The following is a 23,320-nucleotide window of genomic DNA, read 5'->3' as shown; positions in this document are numbered from 1 at the left end:
ATTTCCAGACAAATCACTAGACTGGGACTGAGGAGAGTTCTGCTTCAGGTTCTGGTTATTCCTTCCACAGACTTCGTGACTCTAAATAAATAACTGAAGACTCTTCCGGGGCTGCAGGAATGGTTGTACTCAATGATCTTGAGGGTCTTTTCCAACCTAAGTGATTCTACAATTCTAAGAGAAAGGAAAGCGCAAGGCTTCGCCCTGAAAGGAGACCTAAGGGAGACGGGCACAGATCAGAGTCAGAACCCAAATGAGTCAGAACTCCACACTTGGTGTGGATCTCCCATTGCCAGGTTATCGGTGCTGGGCAGGGAACTATGTAAATACTGTCCTGGACTGTGAAAACCATGTGGAAGTGTGAACCTACACCTGGTGCTTGCCTTTCATTTCCCTCCTTGGGAAAAAGAAGAATTTCCAGGATTTTCTCTTTTTCGCTCATTCACATATCCTCCATGTTGTTATTGTTTGGGTTAAGGGTTGTCATGAGAACATGCAGCCCACATTAATTTAATGGAATTATCACATGTGGACGGGGACCCTCACCAGATGTTGGCTCGCTAAGTCATTTCTTCACCATCGAGCAGATATTTCCATGGGGGTGCTGGCTGGCGAGTCGTGGCTTCCACACTCAGCTTGGGCAGGCACAACTCTTCCCAGAATTAATAAACCGCAATATTCCTCTCTGAGCTGCTTTTCTGCCCCGAAAGACTGCCTGCAACATGAAGCCTAATTGCTCCACACACACCTGAACAACTTTTTGGTGATGGGCAGCCCCGGAGCTTCTGAGCAAATTTGGGGCTTTCATTTGTTTCTGGGTGAAATCCCTGTAAAACCCATTTCATGTGTTCTTACCCCAGTGGTCACAGAGCAAGGTGTGGGGATCAGGCGACCCATGCAAACCCTTGGTGACTTGGTTTCCGTGTCATCTTCTTTATTTACTGGGTGGTTTTAGTCGGAGAGACTAAAGCAAGAATCCAGAGGAAAAAGACAGTGGTTTTTTTTTATATCCTCTGATGACAAATACAAACTCTGTGGTTACAGATAAGTGCACAGAGAGAGGAAAATCTGTTGCTGCCATTTCTCCCGCTTCCCAGGGATGGGAAACCAATACAACAAGGTTAGGGTGGCATCAGAAACCGGGCAGGAGAAAGAAAAGCAAACCCGATACAGTAGCCCAGGGTCTCTTAGGCTTAAGCCACTGAGTGTTAGTTATAGATAAGGCCCTTCAAAGACTTTGTTTTATTCCTTAAAAAACAAGCTGGCTGGAGCCAGCGCTGTGAAAGCTGCTTCCCAAGGCCAATATTGCCTGTCCAGATGATCCCGTAAATCCGCTGAGGTCCAGCTTTTCGTTTGGCCTCCCCAGCAGACCTGACCTTGCAGGAATATTTTCTTGGCATGAACTGCAGAGAAAACTATGAAAAGAAGTTATTAAACACTTTCAAAGGAGACGAGTGCAGCAGAGTTTTCTGTTTCTCGCTCTCTACTCGGTGATAAAGAGACGACAAATTGCCAGAGTTTCATAAAACCACATTTGTTAATGATCTAGAAATGCGAAGCCTGGCTACAGATATATGCTGTTCTTTTGAAGGAGGTTCTGGTGGCTTCTGCAAACGAAAACATAGAAACCTCATGCGAATAATATGCTAAATAATTAAAAGAGATGTTTTCTGACTCCTCCGTATTACGGATGAGGGTGGAAGACAACAAGGGGATTAACGAAGGAAGGAAGATAAAGTGGAGAAAAAATTCTTATATTTCCAGTAAAAGCAATGAGTTAACAACAAGGAGATTTAAAACAAAAAGAAAAAAAAAAAAAGGAAGCTCAGTGCTTGGCCCTAGCAAATATTCCTAAATTTGGAGGCAGAAGACACAAAATAGAGCTATCTGTGTTGGGAAGTTTGCCCGTCGGGGTCACAGAAAAGCAATAGCTCTCTTGTCTTTCTCTTTCCCTCAATGTTCTCCGTCCCCTTCTTGGTATCAAAGGTAGACAGATATGTTTCCCCCAACATTTTTAAGACAGAAGTGTGAATCATCTCAGCAGCTGGTGCCTTTTCAGGAGCTTGACACCTCTGAAAAGCAAGCACGGAGGAAATGCAGGAGCTGAGGTGTACATCTGCCCTGAGAGACGAGCACAAAATGCAATTGCATCATCCCAAGATAAGCACTTCGTGGAGATTTTCCACCCCTTCTTGATTTAACTCGGGCTCTTTTCCTTGTAAGTGATAAGAGAAGTGGAATGTGAGTCCACCCACAGGTTTTAAAGCCTTTTGATATATCAACACCCAAAGCAAAGGATGCAACTCCAGTCGGATCCGCTGCTCACGTCGGTCCCCTTAGGCCACCTGTGTCCTCCGAAATCAGCCTACAAATGCTTTGGGCTGCTGACAAACCTCAGGCTTTGCATACACTCAGGTCTAAATGAAATTTGGGGCTCGGTGTCTCAGTCAGTACACAGCTTCAGTCCAAATATCTTACGCAGCCATCACCAGACCCAGTGAAAACCCACCTAGAGGAGCTTCAAGGGGATGGAGAATGACTATTAGGGCCTCACGTGCATCAGCACAAAGAATTTCCTGTCGGTTTACTGAGATTCCTCAGATTTTCTGGGAATTTTTAGTTCAAATAGCTTCAAATCTGTGGAATCACTGTCCCTGGAGGGGTTGAACGGATGTGGAGATGAGGTTGTCAGGGACATGGGGCAGTGCCAGGGTTGGGGTAACGGTTGGACTCGATGATCCTGAGGGTCTTTTCCAACCAAACTCCTTCTATTATATTCCCATTTGAAAGCTGGGACTGCAATCCCAGGTGTGCTGAAGCCCAAGCCCAGACTCTGGCTTACTGCCCTAGCCAGTTTACATCCCTTGCCTGTGGGTAGGAAGTGTGATTAAAGTGTGTCCAAATTTGGAATTACTTTATCTGGGCAAATCTAGATTTCAAAATTGGGGTCACCCAATTTGGGATTTCAAAGGCAAGTCTCCATTTTTCCTTCCCCAAGAAAAAATACTCTGACATTCTTTTCCTTTGACCTTCTTGAAATGTTTTAATAAGACTGAAACAATCCATATTAACTGAGATTGAAATGTTTCATTTCCACACTACCGCTCCAATTCCTGCATGAGACGGTATGAATAGAGCACAGCAATTTTACAAATGGTTTCAATAATGTCCCACTAAAGTGTGCCAAAAATCAATTTCTGAACAGAGGACGCTTTTCTTGAGAAAATATCCCTGCTGCTGTAATGCCAGGTTGTTTCGAGAGGGTGAGTTCAGAGGACACCCTACAAACCCCAGTGCTCCAGCAGCACTTGGGGGGTGGGAGAGTGGGAATGAGCCCCCCGAGTTTTGCTTTGTTTTTGCATTGCGGGGTGTCTTCATCCTTCGCGGCAACCCCTGTCGCTACAACAGGAGTAATGAAAATAATATTAACAATGGGCTTTGGTCCCTCTGAATTCAAATTCATGCCTTGGCAGGGCAGGATTTTCATGCACCTTTGGATATCTGGGAGGTACAGGGTGTGCAGGCTCCTTTAGGAGACACACCGATGGGGCTGGGAAGAGCAAAGACATTTGGGGCACCCAGTTTTCCAGCTCAGAAATGCTCTGGCCATCTTGAACAGGGCAACACCCTTCGAACAGGTTCTCTTCCCACTTAAACACCAGCTTTTCACCAGGAATACTAATATTTACAGCAGAGCTGGGCATTGACAGCGAGCAGTATATGACCAGCGACTGCCCAGATATGATCACAGAACCCCAGAATGTCAGGGACTGGAAGGGACCTGGAAAGCTCATCCAGTGCAATCCCCCCATGGAGCAGGAACACCCAGATGAGGTTACACAGGAAGGTGTCCAGGCGGGTTGGAATGTCTGCAGAGAAGGAGACTCCACAACCCCCCTGGGCAGCCTGGGCCAGGCTCTGACACCCTCACCCCAAACAAGTTTCTTCTCAAATTTAAGTGGAACCTCTTGTGTTCCAGTTTGCACCCATTGCCCCTTGTCCTATCACTGGTTGTCACCGAGAAGAACCTGGCTCCATCCTCCTGACACTCCCCCTTTCCATATTGATCCCCAGGAATGAGTCACCCCTCAGTGTCCTCTTCTCTAGCTCCAGAGCCCCAGCTCCCTCAGCCTTTCCTCACACGGGAGATGCTCCACTCCCTTCAGCATCTTGGTGGCTGCGCTGGACTCTCTCCAGCAGTTCCCTGTCCTGCTGGAACTGAGGGGCCACCACTGGACACAAGATTCCAGGTGTGGTCTCCCCAGGGCAGAGCAGAGGGGCAGGAGAACCTCTCTGACCTACTGACCACCCCCTTCTAACCCACCCCAGGTACCATTGGCCTTCCTGGCCACAAGGGCCCAGTGCTGGCTCATGGTCACCCTGCTGACCCCAGGACCCCCAGGTCCCTTTCCCCTACACTGCTCTCCAACAGGTCATTCCCCAACTTACACTGGAACCTGGATACAGTATTTAAGGCTTTTGTGCATGGCTGTTATTGATAATATTTAGGTAGGAAGATTTAGCCCTTTTGTCTTGTCTGCTCATTGCCAAACGGGGATCAGGCTATTTTCTATCCCCTTTTCCATAAATCACAGCATTTGGGCTGGATATATCTCCCAGAGACCAATATGTGCAGAGAGCTGCGCCGCCCTCTGCACGGGGAGAGGATTTTCACATTGCTGCTTGCCAGGTGCATTCTTTCCTCCTTTAAATCTTTATTTCTGTCCGTACCTTTTCTCTCTTCCCTGAACAAAAATCTTCCTGCCACCTCCTGGAAGAATCTGCAATTGCTGCAGTGCCTCTGCAAAAGGGGAATATTTCTGCTCTTTTCACAGAAAGAGCTAAATATCAGTGCTTTTCCCTGCTCATTGTTTTCCCTTCAAGGAAAAGACAATAAGAGAATTCAGCTAAAGCGCAGGAAATTAGTGAGACTGAATAAGATAAGTAACCGCCTTTGTGTGTGTGTTCAGTTGACAATACAAAGTTTGGATGGGTATTATTTGTGTTACAAAATGAAGTCTGTATTAGGTGTTATGCAAACACGCTAAATTACTTCTCTCTCCAAAAACATAAAAATCAGAGTAGAGATAAATGGTACTCATTTGGTAAACTGCCAATAAATTTTGAAGCTAAAAGGTAGCAAACTAGTTTTGGCAATCGGATAAATACTGGAATGTGATTTGAGCAGGTTAACTGCTCTCATTTGGGATAAATACATTTAACATCGACTTTGTTTCAGCTGAAATCTTACCTGGGGTAATCCTCTCAGTCTTGGATGCTTACGTTGCCCATGAGCATCATTTCAGCTCACCCAGACTCCCATATCTCTCCAGTCAGTTTTATTTACCAGCTTTGGACAGCAAATACAAAACTGCCTCGTAGGTCGGAGACAGAGGAAGTGCTGAGGTCAGGGAGTGATGCTGGGTAACAACACAATTCACCTGGATTTTTATGATCATTATTATGTCAAAGCTCTGTAGAATCTCTCATGTATTTATCACAAGTCAAGGATATACAAATCTTGCAGCAATCCTTTGAGGTTTCAATATTTAGTGTACAGGGGCCAATTTCACCCATCCTGAGCCCGGATCTTCAGCTGGCAGAGTCGCTGCCCCGTCTCCAGCTCGCTCCTCCTCTTCAGCTCCCATCGATACCCAAAACATGGTGTTAGTGGGTAACAAACGTCTTCAATTCCTTTTGCACTCAGAGGGGTTTTACATTTCATTGATTTCGAGGTTGGCATTTCTCTATTAAATCCTTTTGCCAGTTGGAACTCCCCTGTCTTTAAGCAGCTTCTTTGAATACTTTGCAGGTTTTTTTCCTGCCTAGATGATGATTCTTTCTTTCAAAATCAGCTTCCCAGTCCATGTCACACAGTTTGCATCGCTCCTAGAGGGTATTGACCATCTAGAATAGGAAACAGAGAACTAATGAAACCTCATTTTCTCTGGCTTTGGGTCCTTCCCTTGTAGACCTTTCAATCCAGCTGCACTTCTGCCCCACCGCTGATTCCCCAGCATTTCCCTCGGTTTCTCACATCTCACTGGAGATTTTTATGCCCAGTGCAAAAACAGGTGAATGCGTGAAAAGCCATTAATATTTTCTCCAGGGCCGCTCGTTCTTGCCAGGAGCTGTGTTGTGCCCCTTTCACATCTGGCCGAATTCAACCTTTCAGAATGGTCCCAACACCTTATGTCCACTGGAGACCACATTGAATTTCTCCAGTTCTCCCTATTTCTGTGTGGTCTCGTTTCAAAGTGAATTTTTATATATCAATTCTGAGGCGGCTTGTACTGAAAATTATCATTGAGTGCCCTTTTTTTGGGGAGCACAGCGTTACCAGGGATGTCTCTGGGGAGGTGGTAGCAGGTCCAGCTCACACCAACGTTCCTGGGTGAATAAACTCCATGGTGAGCACTGCAGCTTCAGATGCTTTGAGCCGATGTCTTCAAACACCAGGGGACACTGCAAGACTGAGCAGTGACCAGGCCAGACGTGGCCTGGACGGCATCTGCTGCTCCATATCCCTCCAGAAACACCTGTGATGACCAGCAAACCCCCTGCATTTCACTCCTCTGGGCTGGCAATGTCACTTCAAAGTGTCTCCATGGGGCGGGAGACCAGAAGAGCAGGGTGCAAGGGGACATTTTGCCATCTCAAAGGGTGACATCCTGCCCTTTGAAGAAGAAGGAGGGGGGATAGTTGGGTTGCACATCCAAGGAGGACCGTGCCATGCCTTGGAGTAATGTTTCACCCTGGCCTTGTGCATCTCGTCCGGGGGAGGACACAGAAGCTGCCAAAGCAGACGCTGGTGTAGTGAGGTGAGAAGGAGGCGGGAGACACCCGTGGGCTGATGTGGGTGAAGCTGGAGGGGTCTGGTGACAAGATCTGGAGCAGCATGCTGCAAGGGGAACAGTGGGCCTGAGCCCGGCTTGACCTCCCTGTCGATGCCAAAAGCATCTCATCACCGCATCACTCATGAACACGGCCATCTGTTTTCTCTCCAAACACCTTGTAAGGATCAAGTGTGGGCTAAAAGTGACGGAAATGCTCAGCTGCTCGGAGCAGAGCTCGCGCTTTCCCTGTGAGACAGATCAGATGGCTTTTCAGTCCAGTGCCTTGCTGTGTCAGCCCTTCCGAGGATCCCCCCGTGAAGGATATCAAAATAACTCTCGTCTCTCCCCTTTGCATGGCCCTTACGTTCTGATCTTTAATTACACAAGCCTCATTTGCCTTACGGGAACCCTGCTCAGAGTTCGACACCACAGGACACGTTTCATCTCATGGTGCCGCACTCGCAGTAGGCTGGAAAGCAGCTGTCGTCACCCACCCAAACTGGTCCAGAATGGACGTGACAGCGCTCACCAGTGGGTTAAACAACACAGGAACGTGGGGAGACAACAAAACCGAAGTCAACAAGGCTCAGATTAAGCTGAAAGAAAAGCATGTGCTTAAGTGCTTTGCTGAATCAGGGTCCACAAGGTGTCACTTAATGGGACGATGGCGCATCAGCCAAGCTGGCAAGGATGATGGTGCCGGGTGGGATGATGATGCCGGGGTGGGGAGGCCCAGGGCTTGCGAGAATGCCAGAGCTGGCAAAGCAAGTCACGGCCATGCACCCAGCCTGCTGGGCTCTGCAAATGCCCCTCCCGTACAGTAAATCCCCCCCCCCCAATTAAAAACAGAGCTGTTTGCTTTCGTGAGATTGATTGCACATTTAATCAGTCGCCGTTCGTATATACAGTATCGCTGAAAGGGAGAGATAATAAAGAAATCATTCATTTAAAGGAGTAACTGCATTGCAGATCAATTTCTTCAAAACCTTCATGTGCACAGAAATCCTATGGGATGAATATTTCATAAGGGGAATAACACTGTTAAATTAATAAAAACCCTGCATGCCTAGTTATGAACTACAATGATTGCTGAAGTTGTTATAAAAAAAAATATATAATCCTGTTCGTACTTTGTACATCAATTTATGACAGAGTCATAGCTGGACCCCGAGGGAAACGGAGAAGAAAAAGGGACCCTTTTGATGTGAGGCGTTTTCAGTAAGTAATAAGAGTTGCATGGACACGGCTGCTCTCTGAGGACAGGCAGCCGCCCTGGCAAGGTGAAACTGGTTTCTCAAGTGGGAGGATGGACATGCTGAAATTAATTATGCTGAATATTTCTTTCTGCCTGGCTCAGGCTACAGGTGAGTGACCTGAAGAGCTGGAGTGACCTGAAGTGTTGGATGAGATGGATAAGTGATGTCTCCTTTACCCACCTCCAAACCCTACTGGGTATCTCGAGTCCCAGGACCACATCGTAAGCTTTCCAGGGGAAAATAAACTTCCACTGGATAATTTCCAGCCCGCTCTGCCTCTAGATCCATCCTTTCCGTCTTTACAAAAGGTCCCAGCTGGTCACCCATCCAGCTCCTCGCAGGCTTGGTTGCAACTTCACTGGGGCTTCTCTCCCACAGAAACTTAAGAGGAACTCATCAGCTTTTACCAGCGAAAGACAGAGAAGGCTTGAAACCACCATATTGATCTTCCCCTTTGAAATTTTCCTACGTAGCACCGAATAAAAATAGAACAAAAGTACATATCAACGTTTTCTACTTATAGCTGATTTGTCTACTCGGCATTATTTTCTTTGGCGGGGAAGAGGGTGAGGCGCACAAAGGGGACAGAGGCATGGGACAAATAAGTAAGAATGTAAAATTGGGTGTTTTGATTTTTTTTTAATGTTAACTAGCTAATGTATTCATAATCTTCCTTGCTTACGACAAAAAAATGAGTGCTTGCCTTTTGAAGCCCTCATCTGGCAGAGAGAGATAGCAGATTTCTAAGAGCATTTTTTATGCTCCTTTGATGACTGTGAGGGGAAAAAAAAGTATTCAGAGAGCCGAAATGACATTTTTCTATAAATTTCACACAGCTCTGCAGGCATGTAGGCATGGAGGCATTCATTAAGATTAGTTGGAATTACTTAAGCACCGTGAATTTTCTCCATCAAGTTGGTAACTGGAACGCCGTGGATTAGTTATTGATCAGCTGCCATTAATACTTGGGGCTCTTTCCATGCCTGTTGTTGGGCTTTTTGTTGATTCTTTCCCCCTCTCTTGTGCGAGCCGAGTCTGTGAAATTCACAAATTAAACAGGCGATCTTCAGTCTCTCCTTTGTTTTTGGGAACAAAAAAAATCAGAATAGAAGAAATAGCTCCTTTGTTACTGCAAATCTTTATCTGCTTCGCCTCACTGCTTCCCCCTCCGCTTCGCATCACGGAGTGTCGCATCCCGAATTTTGGGTGGTTTTCAGAGCCGGTGCCACGGGGTCCATGCAATGGGGTTTTGGGGCATGGGTCCTGGCTTCAGTCCAGTCTAGGCTCATTGCTGCTTTCTTGATTTAGCCGAGGTTGAGAACATCATTTGAACCGCTCGGGACCTTCCTAGATCTCAGTTCCTCCATCCAGCTTGCCAGGCCTTTTGCTTTTCTCTTTATCTTTGTTTCCTATTGAAAACCTCATGGTTTTTAACGATGCTTATTGCTAATGAAGAGCACAGCCAAGGAGTTGGGTCCTTCCAAGCCAAACTCCAGGCCAGCCAAGTTGAAGATAGAAAAGTGCTTTTGTGCATTTAAGCAACAGGGTTGTCCCCACTTGGGAATTTCAGTGGGACTTTCTCTTCTCCTTCAGATGACTGACCAAGGTCGTCAGCCCTACCACAGGGGTTGGGTCCTCCTCCCACACACCACTTATACCTTCTTGCAAGGAGGTCTCCTTTCCTTTCAAATAAAGTTTTTCTGAGTCCTCAGGAGCCTTTTTGGGAAGCCGGTGTTACTGAGTAGATCCTGGACACTAAACCCTGGTGTCTTTGCTGGACCGTTCGCAGTCTGCTCGACCTGCGATCGCTGTACAGAACACAAGGTACTGTCACCTGGGCGAGAAGAAAGCAGTCCCACAGGAAGGCAGCAGAAAACTTATTAAGTTCACTGCAGGATACACCCCAAAGGGGTTGCACTTGGCTGAACCTCATTTCCAACCACAACCCCAGCTCCGGTAGCAACCACGCGTCAGGCTTGCGACGCCAGTTCTTTGTACAGAAACACCAGGACCCGCACAGCTCCTGTCACCTTCACCTTTTCCTCCATCTGGTTGCCAAAAAGCCCCTGCACAGAGTGAAAAGAGGCCCCGCAGAGGATTTGCCATGTTTCTTTTTGGAGCATCTGTTCCCCGGCAGGTTTCTAAATAAATGACCAAGGATGACTTTGCAAACGAACAGCATACAAAAGAGCACAAGGCAGCTGGTGCTGCAGGAAGAAAATAAGGCTTCCCTGCCCTGCACGGAGCTCCTAAAATGGTTTATGTTCTTCCATGGAAGAAGTGGAGTCAGTGCAGACACCTTGCCCGGTATGTCCTGGCTTGAGCTGTCCCAGGCTGAGCGAAGTTCTAAGAGGTTTCCATCATCTTCAGGGCACGGGGGGGTGATACTTTCTGTTAGCAGAACAGGGGGTAAAGCAGCTCAATTTAGATATTCCCATCTTTAAAATGCAATTTGAAGAATGAAGAGATAACAATAGAAGAGCCACGTGTTAGAGACAGGAGAGAGAGAGTAGGAGTTTCTTCCTCACAGGGTACACAGCTTGAAGGTGATCAGTCCGTGATCATTAGAACCAATCTAATGGGAAGTCACAGAATCATAGAATCATTTTGGTTGAAAAAGACCCTCAAGATCATTGAGTGCAGCCGTTCCCCCAGCCCTGGCACTGCGCCACGTCCTGAGAACCTCATCTCCGTCTGTCCAACCCTCCAGGGATGGTGACTCCAGCACTGCCCTGGGCAGCCTGTTCCAGTGCCCCACAGCCCTTTGGGGAAGAAATTGTTCCCCACATCCAACCTCAACCTCCCCTGGCACAACTTGAAGCCGTTTCCTCTGCTCCTGGCGCTTGTTCCTGGGGAGCAGAGCCTGACCCCCCCTGGCTCCAAGCTCCTTTCAGGCAGTTCAGAGATCAGAAGGTCTCCCCTCAGCTCCTGTTCTCCAGCTGAACTCCCAGGTCCCTCAGCCGCTCCCATCACACTTGTGCTCCAGCCCCTCACCAGCTCCGGTCCCTTCTCTCAACTCGCTCCAGCACCTCAAGGCCTTTCTTGGTGTGAGGGGCCCAAAACTGCCCCCAAGATTGGAGGTTTGGCCTCACCAGTTCCTATCAGGGAAAGGAAGACCTAGCAGTTCCAGCACCACATCCTCACTTGGAAGATCCAGGGTTGGGCTCAGCCTGACTTTGTACTTGTGGTTACACCCACTTATAACCTTCTACACACCAATTTTTGGCTGTTAAGATGCAATTTATTAAACATCCCATGTGCCTTCCTCTATTCAACCCCTTGAAACTGAAGCATCTCATTACTCAGACAGGCCCCGGGGGCTCCCATGACATTAACCTCCTCTTTAGCCACACCTGCGGTGCCAAAATACCCTTCCCCACGGTAGACGCAGGAGCAGAGCCTTTATAAACAGACTGGCAGCTTTTCACCAGAATCTGTGGCTGAGAGAGAGCCTCCAGACTTTTACAGGCCCCAATCCTTCGTGCCATATCAACTCTAAGGAACCTGTGGTCCTAATTTTAAGCCAGCTGGTTGCTGGAATTGGGCACCGGGGACTGCCGTTGAGGAGGAAACACGGTGTTTGACGTGGAAGCCGTCCTTCACTTCTGCCGTCTGGCAGCGCACCGTTTCGCAAGGCTGGTAGGAAAGCTCTTAATTATCTCTCCTCAGGGATGTATAAAGTCCCGTGGAATGTCTTGCATGGAATGTCTGCTCCTTTCCTTCACAATCGCTGCTTCATGTGGAATTTGTCCCAAGGGATGCCCGGACATGGCTGGACTGACTTTATGCATCGCTCAGGTTGCAGTTCTACAGGGACATTTCACCTGATGTATGTTCTCAAGTTCTACTGGGGTCCGCACAAAAGCCAGGAAGAATAATTTCTATTTTGCATGTTTTTCAGTTTTTCTGTTCTTCTTATGCTCCCCCCCTGTATTGGGGAATCCCAAAACCCTTCTCTGCTTTTGCAAAGATGCTGAGGGCACAGGCACTACTCTAATAGGAGGTGATGCAGACCGAGCATCCCCGAGCTCCGCCAATGACCTTGCATTTGTATTCCTAGCTGGGTCAGTTTTTAAACAAACAAATGTTATTTCTGAAAGGCTGAGCAATGAAAACATGGAAATGAAGTGGCAAGGTATTTCCTAAGGGACCCATGTCACAGGAAGAAAATCCTGAAACAATAGTTTTTGCACATTCAAAATCCATCCCTGCCTCTCCCCTCTCCTTTTTTGCATTTTGGCAAGGAAACAGTTCATCAAATGCAGTCCAAGTCTCTCTAAAAAGCCTTTATGTTGTGGAGGATAGGAAAAGGGCAAAAAGAATATTTCAATGAAAAAAATCACTGCTAGAATTATGTTCAATACCTCTGTCCTGGTTTTGTTAAAAACAAGTTTCTCTTTTAGTGAACTTGCCTGTCAGCTAAAGCTTCATATTAGCTGCATTTTCCTGGAGAACCAGATCCATGTTTTGGTAAACACAGCAATGGAATGTGAAGTTATTGATAAGCATGGATGGCCATCTTGCCAAAGGGGCGACGAGAAACAGGTGACCAAGAAACTGACCAACTGAGTATAACATCCTATTCACATGATACTTCATATAAAAGTGGGAGATCACGAGGATATTGGCCCTTTTTTCCCTTCTGCTTATGGCCGACATTAGGAGAGGACCTTGCGAGTCGTCCCTGCGAACTGAGGCCTAGTGACAGACTGAATCCAGCTCCGGTTGGCTGCAGAGTCCAGTCCAGGACTTCGGGTATCGGCTCTGCAGTTGCTGGGACTTTCAAGATGGGTTTTGTATATTTTGTATTATTTTCTCTATTTTATCAGTAGCATTAGTAACACATTTTTAATTTTTCCATCTCTCTTCTCTCTGTCCTCCTTTCCCTCCCAATGGCCCGTCCTTAGTGGGAAGCGGGGAGAGAGAGGGGCTGAAGGGGGAAGAGGGAGTTAACAATACATCTGCTAGGGTTTTATTGTCACCCCACAATCTAAACCCTCGACAACCTCTAAAAAACTTAAAGGAGATGTCACCGAGAACAGGCTCCCTTGGTGGAGCACGTGGAGGAAGGACAGGAATCCTCACAGGGAGTGGAAATGTCCTGGTCTGTAAGGAGAAAAGTCACGCAAAGCAAAGATTTTCCAAAACCTCACTCGCGTGTGGAATATCTACAGCCGAGCCAGGCTGCGGGCAGTCGTTCAGGCGTGGAAGGGCTGAGCTCCCCATCCCACCCATGAACTAATTAGCTGTGAATTAGAAGACAGACACGTTTCTCAAGGCCCATGGGGAACCAAGCCACCAACCCACTCTCCGTGCCAAGTTTCCTGCTCCCGAAGCTTTGGGCTAGGTTAAGGAAAAATCTCAGTAAAGCTGCCTCGGGAGTGTTCCAGGCTGCTTCCCACCAAAGCAAAACCCTTCTGCTTGGGGGCTAAGAGCAAGAAGCAAAGGGAAATAAATTGGGCCCAGGAGAGGTCCTTAAACTGCTTGGAGGAGCCGGCAGGAGCTCGTCTGGTCACCCCTCGGCATCTCTGGATACTCCTCAAATCGACAAAGAGCCGTTCAGGCTCGCAGCCAAAACTAATCTCATGTTTTAATGAAGGGCTTGTTGTTCTGGAGGAGGCAAGGGAGAATTGTCAGCGGTGGACACACCTGAATTAAAACCTAAAACTGCATTATTCAGCTTGAAATAGCGAGAGCCGCAGCAGAGGCGGAGATGGTTTCTCCTCCCTCCTCCCCAGCCCAGGTCCTGCACCCCATGGCTCATGGGGCCACCACAGCAAACCCTCTTCTCGAGCAGGATAATGAGCGTCCCTGTCCCCAGAACAGCTATTCGAGGGAGTACGCAGAGACAAACAAAAAATAAAAGGTGGTGCATGTGTTTTTACAGGCGGCATCGCTTCATCTCCCAGTTTTCCTCATGACAAATGACTTCTCGAAGAGCAGGAACAGCTTTTCACGCTCGGAAAGTCAAGCTTTCTGAAAGCTTCCAATTTTTAATCAGAATGAATGGCCGTGTGTTTTTTGACATCAGAAGGCAAACTCCCACGGTGCGTGGTGTTTTCAGGTGTTCATTGGCCACGTGAGGTTCCTATCAAAGTAACAAGAAATTTGACAAAACCCGAAGTCTTCTGCAAAAAAACACCCAACAAAAAATACGTCCAGACTTGCCAGATACATAAGTTTCTGTATTCACTTAACTTTCTGAAATAATCAGTATTAAATATTCCTTTTTTTGGTTGAAAGGGCACTACACATAATTTTCAGAGTCTGATAGTCATTACTTCCAATTCCTCTTTTCCTCCTAGGGCCATATGCTCAGTTTGAAGTTGTGGGAATATCTTCAACAGTGCCAATGAAATATTTAGGATTGTCTAAACAAATTCAGAATACATTTTCTCTAAAATATTCCCCCAAACAAAACAGCAGATGGGTTTCAGTGCCGTGTGGGGTAGACCCTCCTCTCCGCTATCCCGTATTTCCTCGGGACATCCATGAAACACAGCAGCAGCTTTGACTGCAAAGTCCAATGCCTGGAGACCTTGAGCTCTGTTTCCCCCCAGCACCCCGAGGAAATGTTGTTTTTCCAATGTACACTTGAAAAACATTGACGGTTTCCATGAGTCCCGCAGTGATGAAGTAGTCTTACTCCAGATTTACTAGTGGTTGTATCCAAGAAGGTATGAACTGCGTTATTTACAGGACACAGACTGGAAGAGCATCTTAATCTTTGCCTGACTACTGATATTTCACAGCTGGACTAGAAAGTGAATTATCATTGAGTTCTGCAGCCCTTGGTCATCTCCAGTGGGACATGAGCAGAAGATGCACAAGTTATTAGATGGAGGAAGAGCTGAAGGGCTGACGCAGGCTTGCAAAACAGTGGTGGGACTGTGTATTTTCAGGAAGATGAACCAAAAAGCCCCTTACTGACATAAATCTGTGGACTGTATAGCTCCTAAAGCCCTGTCGCTAGGTGTGCTGGCCATCCGCATAAATGCCCGATTTGCTTTTTTGAAGCCTGCCAAGTTTTCAGCCTCAGCAAAACCTGCTGGCAATGATTTCCAGCAGCTAATTGTGTGTGTTGGGGGGGGGGAGGGAAGTATTTCCTTTCATCAGTTTTCAATGCACTGCCCTCGTTCTCAGATTACGAGAACAGAAGTTCCCAATCTGCTCACTTTATTTCGCAGTATGTTTTGCATACCAGCCTCGCCGCGTATGGCACGACCATCCCGTGGAGCCTGGTACGCGCTGTCAGTGGGAAAATCTGTGGCGGGCTGAATGCTGAAAATGATGGGAGAATATCAAATAGACGTGAAAGCAAAGCAAATAACACGGGGGCAGCAACGCTGAGCGGCTTTTCCCTCTGTTTAATTCATTTAATGCCTCTATTTCTCTGCTTCTGCAGCGTCCAGGGGCTTTGCTGGAAAACCGAAGACCACATAGCAGTGAAGTAAGACGGTCCTGACGTCTGGCAGATCGTCCTCTCCATCTTCAGGTGACCTCTGCAGAGGGGACATCTCTTCAGGCTGTTTCTCTCACCTCCAACCTCTCCGGATCTATCTGTCAGGTGTGTTTTACGCATGCACCGGTGCAATCTCTTCCTCCATTTGTATTCCATCTGCCTCCCAACAAATTCTGAAAACCTCGCCTGGGCTGTCTCATTTGTATGCACTTAATCTGGCTTTATCCTGTTTTATGGAGCGTCTTCTTTAAATTGATTCAGGCAAAAGCATAGCGAGGGCTTTGCATAGATTTCGCATGCATGACATTTCTGCACAGTTGGTCCCATTATACACCATCCTGAGCACATTCTGCCCATAAAACCACCGTATTAAACAGGGAAAAAAATGCATCAAAATAAAGAGAGCCATGACAGGAGGAGGATGAACAGAGCTGACCACTGTCCGCTTCCCCAGTGTCATTATGGGTGGCGATTTTCCAGTCTTCGTTCCCTGAATATCCAGTTCATGTCGCACCATCTTTGTGTCCTTGTCTGTCCAGCCGTGTCTTGCTCTGCGGAGCTCATGGGATGGCAGAAGCACCAGGAGCATCTCGTTGTCCACATCTCCTCCGCACTGGTAATAAATGCATCACCAGGGAACAAAACACTCCAAGAGCAGGAATTGAGCTGTCCTGCACCCTGTGATCTTCACAAACCAAACCAAACCAGACACCAAACTCTTGGAATTATTGCTGAAAAGTTTGCACCTCTCCTTGGCATATATAAGCCCACATTACTATATGCTTTCTATAGGAAATCCAAGCAGTAGAAGGTGTGAATATTGCTTATTCGTTGTGGCTAGGCAACAGCAGAACGTATTATTCAGTGTTTTATTAGGGAGAATTAATATTTCTTTTAAAGCCTGCTAATGATTTAACAATATTATTGTTATGTTAAGGTTGAGGGAATTAGAGAAAGAGTACTTGTGTTAATATGTCAACACATTAAAAACGCAGCTCCATTTAGGCAGACGCTTAGGTTAATGTGTTACATATTAAAAAGTTCAATTTCCTTTGCTGGCTACAAATAACAACCGAGATTATTGACACTGAAGGATTTGCAAGGTTCTATTTTACTTTTCACTCCTTGTGTTTGTGTGCTCTGCTTGATTTATCACGATTGGAGCTCTGGCCCTATACATTTTCTGTGTTAAGGAAATATGAAGCCAGTTTTATAACACACAATAAGACAGAAAAAATTAAGTGTCCTGCCATGCGCAGACACCGGAATGTGAGTTGGATCAGCTATTTTCTAAAACACAATAAAACCATTCTCATAATTATATCAGCATCTTGTTGCTTTAGCAGGAGCCCATGGGAGTTCCTACACCTCTGACCATCTCTTTTTGTATAAAATCTTATGTATTTGGGGTCTTTACCCTGAAGAGCCTGGTGGGTCTGACATGTCCCATGTCTGATGGGACAAACACAACGTGCTCACTCCGAGATCCCCAATAATCAGCCCTGCGGGGATGCTGGTGCTCACAGCACCATCAGAGCAACCTCATAAATCATCATCTTGCTCATGGGGAGCAAGAAGAAGTCTTGTCATTAGTGGTCCTGAGCGCTGAAGGCAAATCCAATACATTAACCAAGTGCAAGTGGGAGGATTAGGAAACCAGAGGCTCTTGAGGACAAGCCATGCAAACAACTGAAGACAGGGAGAGTCTTGTATTGATAAAAAGCAGGCAAAAATACAAATACTGGCCTCCCAAATCCCCAACCAGAGGAAAAACCACTCCACTGGTGTCCTCATGTCCCTTGTGCTTCAGGCTCAAGCGAGGTGTCCCAGGAGACCCCTCAGAGTCACCCTGACAACGTGAGCCTCTGGATGTGGCTGTGATAGGTAAAAAAAGAGAAGAACCCACTGGCATGAAAGGGTTTATGAAGACATGTGGATAGACTGGCATGGTGCATGGCAGAGGGAGGGACAACGTGCCTCACTGGTATCGCAGGGCTTCCTCTGATAAGATCACTGTCTCAGTTGCTGAATTGTGGTCTGAAAAAATATATATTCAGACTGAAAGCTACTGCTCTGGCTGTATTTTAATGTTTCAGTTTAGGGAATCCACCTGTCTCTGAGAGCAAAGCAACCTAAGGTTAGGCCCTCATGAAAAGGGTGTTGTGTAATGAGCAAATTACCCCAGAGACCCACAAATATTAGAGCCTGGAGAGGTTCTGTGGACATTGCTGACTTAAAATCCAGGTGAGAGAGGATGGTAACCTTGCCTTTGACACTCGTGCATCACACCCCGAACCCATTGCTCATCCTCATGCTGGACTCAGGCCTCCAGGAGACACAGGAAATTCAACAGCAACTCTTAGATTTCAGTTGCCTTTGCAGTTTGCTGATGAGAAGAAGAAGATATTTATCTGCCTGACTGAGCTGTGGTTCAAAGAGCCACTAGCTGCGAGTACACTGCAGAGATGAATCCAGTATACGTTTCTGAATTGACTTTTTATATACTCGTCATCAATAAATCCTCAAAGCCACTTGTATCAGAATGAGAACTAGCTATGGAAATCATTAGATCTACAGTCAGTAATTGATAACACGCATTTCAAATGTGGCAATGAATTAGCTTTTGGCTTGTGGGGGGATTTCAGACTGTATCCAATTTCATTAGGCAAGAAATTCAAATGATGAACGAATAGCCTTTATTGTTCTGCTTTTAAAGGGGAACCATTTGTTATCTTTTCGCCTCTTCCAAGTCAATCTTTTCTTGTTGTCTACGAAGTTTAGAGAGCTCAAAAGTAATCTTATGGTTTAGCACGATGCGAGCTTATGATTTCACACATCTTTTTACCTCCGCAGAGCTCCGGGTGCTTTGCACCCCGTTGTTAGCAGTTAAGTTTCCCCTTTTTGCTCAGCAACTCTCAGGCACAGCTTTTGATAACTTCAAAAAACACACCAAAAAAGCTGCAAGGAAGCAAATTTTCAAACTTCTGTCAGATGAGGAGATATGGCAGGGAGCGGTTCCTCTACCCCAAGATGAGTTGCAGGATCCAGGCTCGTTCTTCTCCCCATCCGTCCCACCCCGAGCCGGGCCAGCGGGGGTCTGGCTATGCCTCAGCACATTTTAATGAGCGGAGAATGGGAAACAGTTGTTGTTGCTGCTGCTGGGGCCAGTGGAAATATTTCATCTTGGGTTTCAACAGTTAAATCATATAAAAAAAAAAGGAAGACGCCCCCTCCCAGCATTGTTTTGTTTTATTTTAGCTGCAGAAGTATGCCGATTTGAACGCAGGAAACAGACTTGCCAATCTCAGTGTGACACATGCCAAAGTCTTCACAATTTGGACTTGTTTTGCCTTTTCAGAAGAAAACGGCCAGGAAAACAAACAAACCAAAAACGACCAATATTTAGAAAAATAATTTACTGTTCCTGGTATTCTTGAAGTCTCCAGTTTCACCATCCAACAAAGAGATGTTTTGACTGTAAGGCACAGTATTCTTTTCCAGAAAGTGGTGCCCCTTTCAGCCCCATCCTCCTCCATGGACCCGCTGAGCAAAACCTTCTCTCTTTGCTGATGCTAAATATATATTCCCATAGCATGGTGTGTTTTCCCTTTAGTATTCTGTTCTGTGCATTAAACAGCCCCATTTCTTTATCTTTCTATCTCTTGGGATGTTGCTGGCCCAATACCATGTCGTGACGGGTGACAGCCCACCCAGACCTTTCCAGTTGGTGTTGGTAGGTGGAAGCTCCTCCCTGTGCTGAGCGTAATATTTTGCCCTCGTGCCTATTCAATTCTGTTCTGGTTTTATTTTCCAGACCTTTTTATTGCATTATCAGCACCACCCCATGTTTAAACCCTGTCCTCCAGTTTATCTACCATCTCTTCCATTGCAAAACAAACCGCATGTTTTGGACATATCATCTCCACTCTATTCCCCAAAGGTGTTCTACAGTACCAAATGCAAGACCAGCTCTTGCAAAAACCTCATTTTTAAGTGTTTTGAAATGCTTCCTGGAGGTAAGAAAATGGTTCTTCTTATTCTTGTATATCCAACTTGCAGAGAGTCTTGGTGGGACACACCTAACATCTGTCATCTCCAGGGTGGTCACGCAGCTTTGATGGCTGCTGGACACCTTAACCTGGTGAATCACGCAATCCTAGTGTCGGTGTCTTCAATAGGTGGGAAAAGCGGTGCATGGAAAGGACTTTTAATTTGTCCCAAGCTGGTGGCAGCCTGGAGGAAGAGACAGATGCTGTACTGGAGCGCAGTGCGTGGCAGCTCTGAGCTATTTCATTCTTCATCCGTCTTTAATAAGATTTAAAAAAAAAATGCATAGACTCCAAAAACATAAATCTGAAATTCGTAAAACTTATATGGGGGGAAAAAAAAAGAAAAAGCCCACAGCTCCTCTTTTGTTTGCTCTGGGCAATGTCCCAAACTCACACCAAACTGCAGGAGTGATCTTAGCTGGCCTGAAAACACTGAGGCTATTAGAGGAATTGAATCCAGATCTTTCAAAAAATCATTTAAAATTACAGGGAAACCCATATGTTTAAAAAGTATTAAAGTCACAGAATCAAGTACTCAAAAGTTAGGGAGTCTGAGATTTAAGGTTACTTGAAAACACATTTTCAACAGAAACGGCAAAAACCAGAACTTGGATTGGGGAGCCGACCTGGCTACATTTCCAAGACCCATTCGTGAGTGTTCCTCAATGAAAGCAAACGAGGTTCTAAGAGTTTTCTTTAACCTGTCTTAGGCACACGGACGTGTTTTCACCTTCCCTTGCTTAGAGGCGCCTTATGAGGAAAGGCTGAGGGAGCTGGGGCTCTTGAGCTGGAGAAGAGGAGACTGAGGGGTGACTCATTCCTGGGGATCAATATGGAAAGGGGGAGTGTCAGGAGGATGGAGCCAGGCTCTTCTGGGTGACAGCCAGTGACAGGACAAGGGGCAATGGGTACAAACTGGAACACAGGAGGTTCCACTTAAAGATGAGAAGAAACTTGTTCCCGGTGAGGGTGTCAGAGCCTGGCCCAGGCTGCCCAGGGAGGTTGTGGAGTCTCCTCCTCTGCAGACATTACAACCCGCCTGGACACCTTCCTGTGTAACCTCATCTGGGTGTTCCTGCTCCATGGGGGGATTGCGGGATTCTGGGATTTGGGATGTCCCATGCCAGGACCCCGCGGTTCTGCCACTTGCACCGCGGCTGCAAAGCAAAGTTATTCCCATTCTTCCACTCTTTAGGAAGGTGGGAGATTTTCAGAAATTCTAATTGAAGAAAGTCCAGAAACATCAAAAGCCCTCTTTGGTTGCTGTGAACCCCCTGGGGTCATCCCGGTATGCCAAAATCAATAGTACCCGTGCTATATTGATTCTGAAATTTGAGATTAAAGCCAATCATTTTCTACTGCCAGCTGCCATCGAGAAAACCAAAGTAGGAGCGAAAAATTCTCACAGAAAGAGAGAAAAGTAAAATAAGAAGAAAAGGGATTGAGTTATGTTCCTTTGTATGAAATAATCAGCTTTAACCAAGATGATTTTTGGGTCTCAACAAGATGAGTATTAGGTCTGAACACACCAAGCGCAAAAAGGACTGTTTCATTATCATCCAGCAGTGATTATGGAAGGAAGGATTAACAACATCTTAAACAGATGCTTCCAATGAACTTCCAAAAATATATAGAGTGTTGGCTTTTTTTCTCTACTAGGGATTAGAAGTCTGTACAGTAATTAGTTCTGAAATATTTTGGCTGGATTACTGTGTACTGCTGTATGAAGGATATGTAACACTCTCTCACTAGCCTGGCTAATACATTCCATTTTGTATTTCAAATTCATTTATATTGTCTGTGGATTTGTTAAAAGTATAAATAGAACAAAAATCCCAAATTTCATTTGCTGGGAATTTGTCAGTGCACATTCTTTTAAAAACCATCTCAAATAAAAAAAAAAAAACAACACCTTTTTTTTTTTTTTTAACTGAAGACCTTAAGCTATGTCCTACATTTTCTGAAATAACCCCCAGACTTACATTCGCAGTTTTGAGGTGTTTGGACTTGGTCCAAAAGGTGGCAACGATTTTCTTGATGAAACCCTCAGAAAACGAGATGGAAGATTAGGAGCTATTTGCCTGCGCCTTGGTGTTTGCATGAGGACGCTCTTGGACCTGTGTTCTGAAATTATTGAGCAGCCCAACAGGTTGGTCAAGGAACCCAACACGAGGTGGGAGCGTCCAAGACCCCTCAAAAACACCAACCACGTCCTGCGCACCAACATTCATGTACCCTTGTCTTAGCTATCTAAACGAGAGACCATTTCTGGCGCGAAGACCTGACAGATCAGTAATTCCTGGCTAATATTTCTTTCTTTGGGATGTGTAGGTTCGATGTAGGAGGATTGACATAGGTGCAAGGCCATTCGCCTCTAGGTAACTATGGTTTAGCAGAGCTCTGCATGGAAATCTCACCCATTCTGCCTGGAAATGAAGTCAGTTGGCCAGGATTTACTTGCAGAAATTAGTCAGCAAGTATTTCAAGTTGCGAGACTGAGAAAACCACTACGCTGCTCACAGGCAATTTAAAAAACAGGAGGAAAAAAAAGAAAATAAGCCTGTCATTCATCAAATAAATGATTCATAATGAATTATTAGCTCTTTTGTATTGGCTACTGTGTATCATCAGGGTCTAGAAGTAGACAGGGCTCGGGGAAGATTGTAAATCTCGTTAGCAGCCAGCAGACATATGGTTTGGATGGAAAGGAGGGGGAATCCTCTGTGGTTTCCTCCAGCAAAGCTCCCATCTCGCCTGGGTTGAGGGGTCCAGACGCACTGGAATGGCTCCGGTTCCACTTGTGGAACCCATCTAATGTCACCTTCTCCTCCAGTCAAGACTAGCGAAGGTCCCCTTGGCTGGCTGAAACCCAAACAGCCTTTAGGAATGAGAAAACGCCAAATTTACACTCCGGGAGCAGGACAAGAGGACTAATGTCATGCTGTTATTTACGTCTGATTTACAATTCCTCTACAAATCGGGTAGATTTTGTCCTCAGATAGTATTTGCTTCCAAGGACAAAAATCTTCATTTGCCAGCTGCCAATAAAACGAGCTCTTTTCATGCACGATCCTCCTCCCTGATGCTGCCAGCCCCTGTATTTCACTTCCCTCCAGCATTATCAGTTGTTGCTTTTGGTTCCAGAAAGACTGTGAAATATTTACACCACCACCCCTTTTATTTTCCAGGTCAACCTATCATTTGAATTTGGCAACCTCAGAAGAAGATGAAAGCAAAGTATCTTTATCACATAGCCCAGAAGAATTTACAGCCCAAACAAACCAATTTCGAGGAGCAAGAGAAGTGGGCTTTTGAGGTCTTAGCTGTTACTTTTCTGCTGTCTTGGAATAAAATGTAATATTTATAGAGAGGAAAATTGTATACATTCAGACTGACATTTGGAGCCAGCCTTCTTGTTTCTAAATATTCATGAAGCAAGTAGACTGTAAGCATCTCGCCAGCAAGGAAAACACTTCTCCAGTGTATTTTCTACATAATTCTCTTCTGCATTTATTACATTTCCTGTATTTTTTTTTTTTGTTGCTTTAAACATCTTCTCATCATTACATGGGTTTTGAGATACGGAGATGTATAAAATTGGCGATCTGCTGTAGCGAAACGCAAGGTACGTGCATCCTGTGCTCAGTCCTCTGCATCCCGCTGGCACCGTGGGGAAATTTGGGATTAAAAATCACAGGAAGGGGAGGGAGGTGGAGG

At 45.9% G+C, this 23,320-nt stretch overlaps 1 long non-coding RNA gene across 1 annotated transcript; it reads left to right on the top strand.

Moving 5' to 3' along the window:
- The first annotated feature begins 15,202 nt into the window (after positions 1-15,202).
- On the top strand, positions 15,203-22,979 carry LOC110358150 (uncharacterized). Its single transcript, XR_002412274.2, has 3 exons — positions 15,203-15,333; positions 15,498-15,659; positions 22,792-22,979. It is a non-coding gene; the product is annotated as an uncharacterized LOC110358150 (long non-coding RNA).
- The last annotated feature ends 341 nt before the right edge of the window (positions 22,980-23,320 follow it).

The sequence above is a fragment of the Columba livia genome, chromosome 9 (genome assembly GCF_036013475.1).
Source record: "Columba livia isolate bColLiv1 breed racing homer chromosome 9, bColLiv1.pat.W.v2, whole genome shotgun sequence".
Taxonomy (NCBI): domain Eukaryota; kingdom Metazoa; phylum Chordata; class Aves; order Columbiformes; family Columbidae; genus Columba; species Columba livia.
This window is presented reverse-complemented; position numbering and strand designations above follow the sequence as displayed.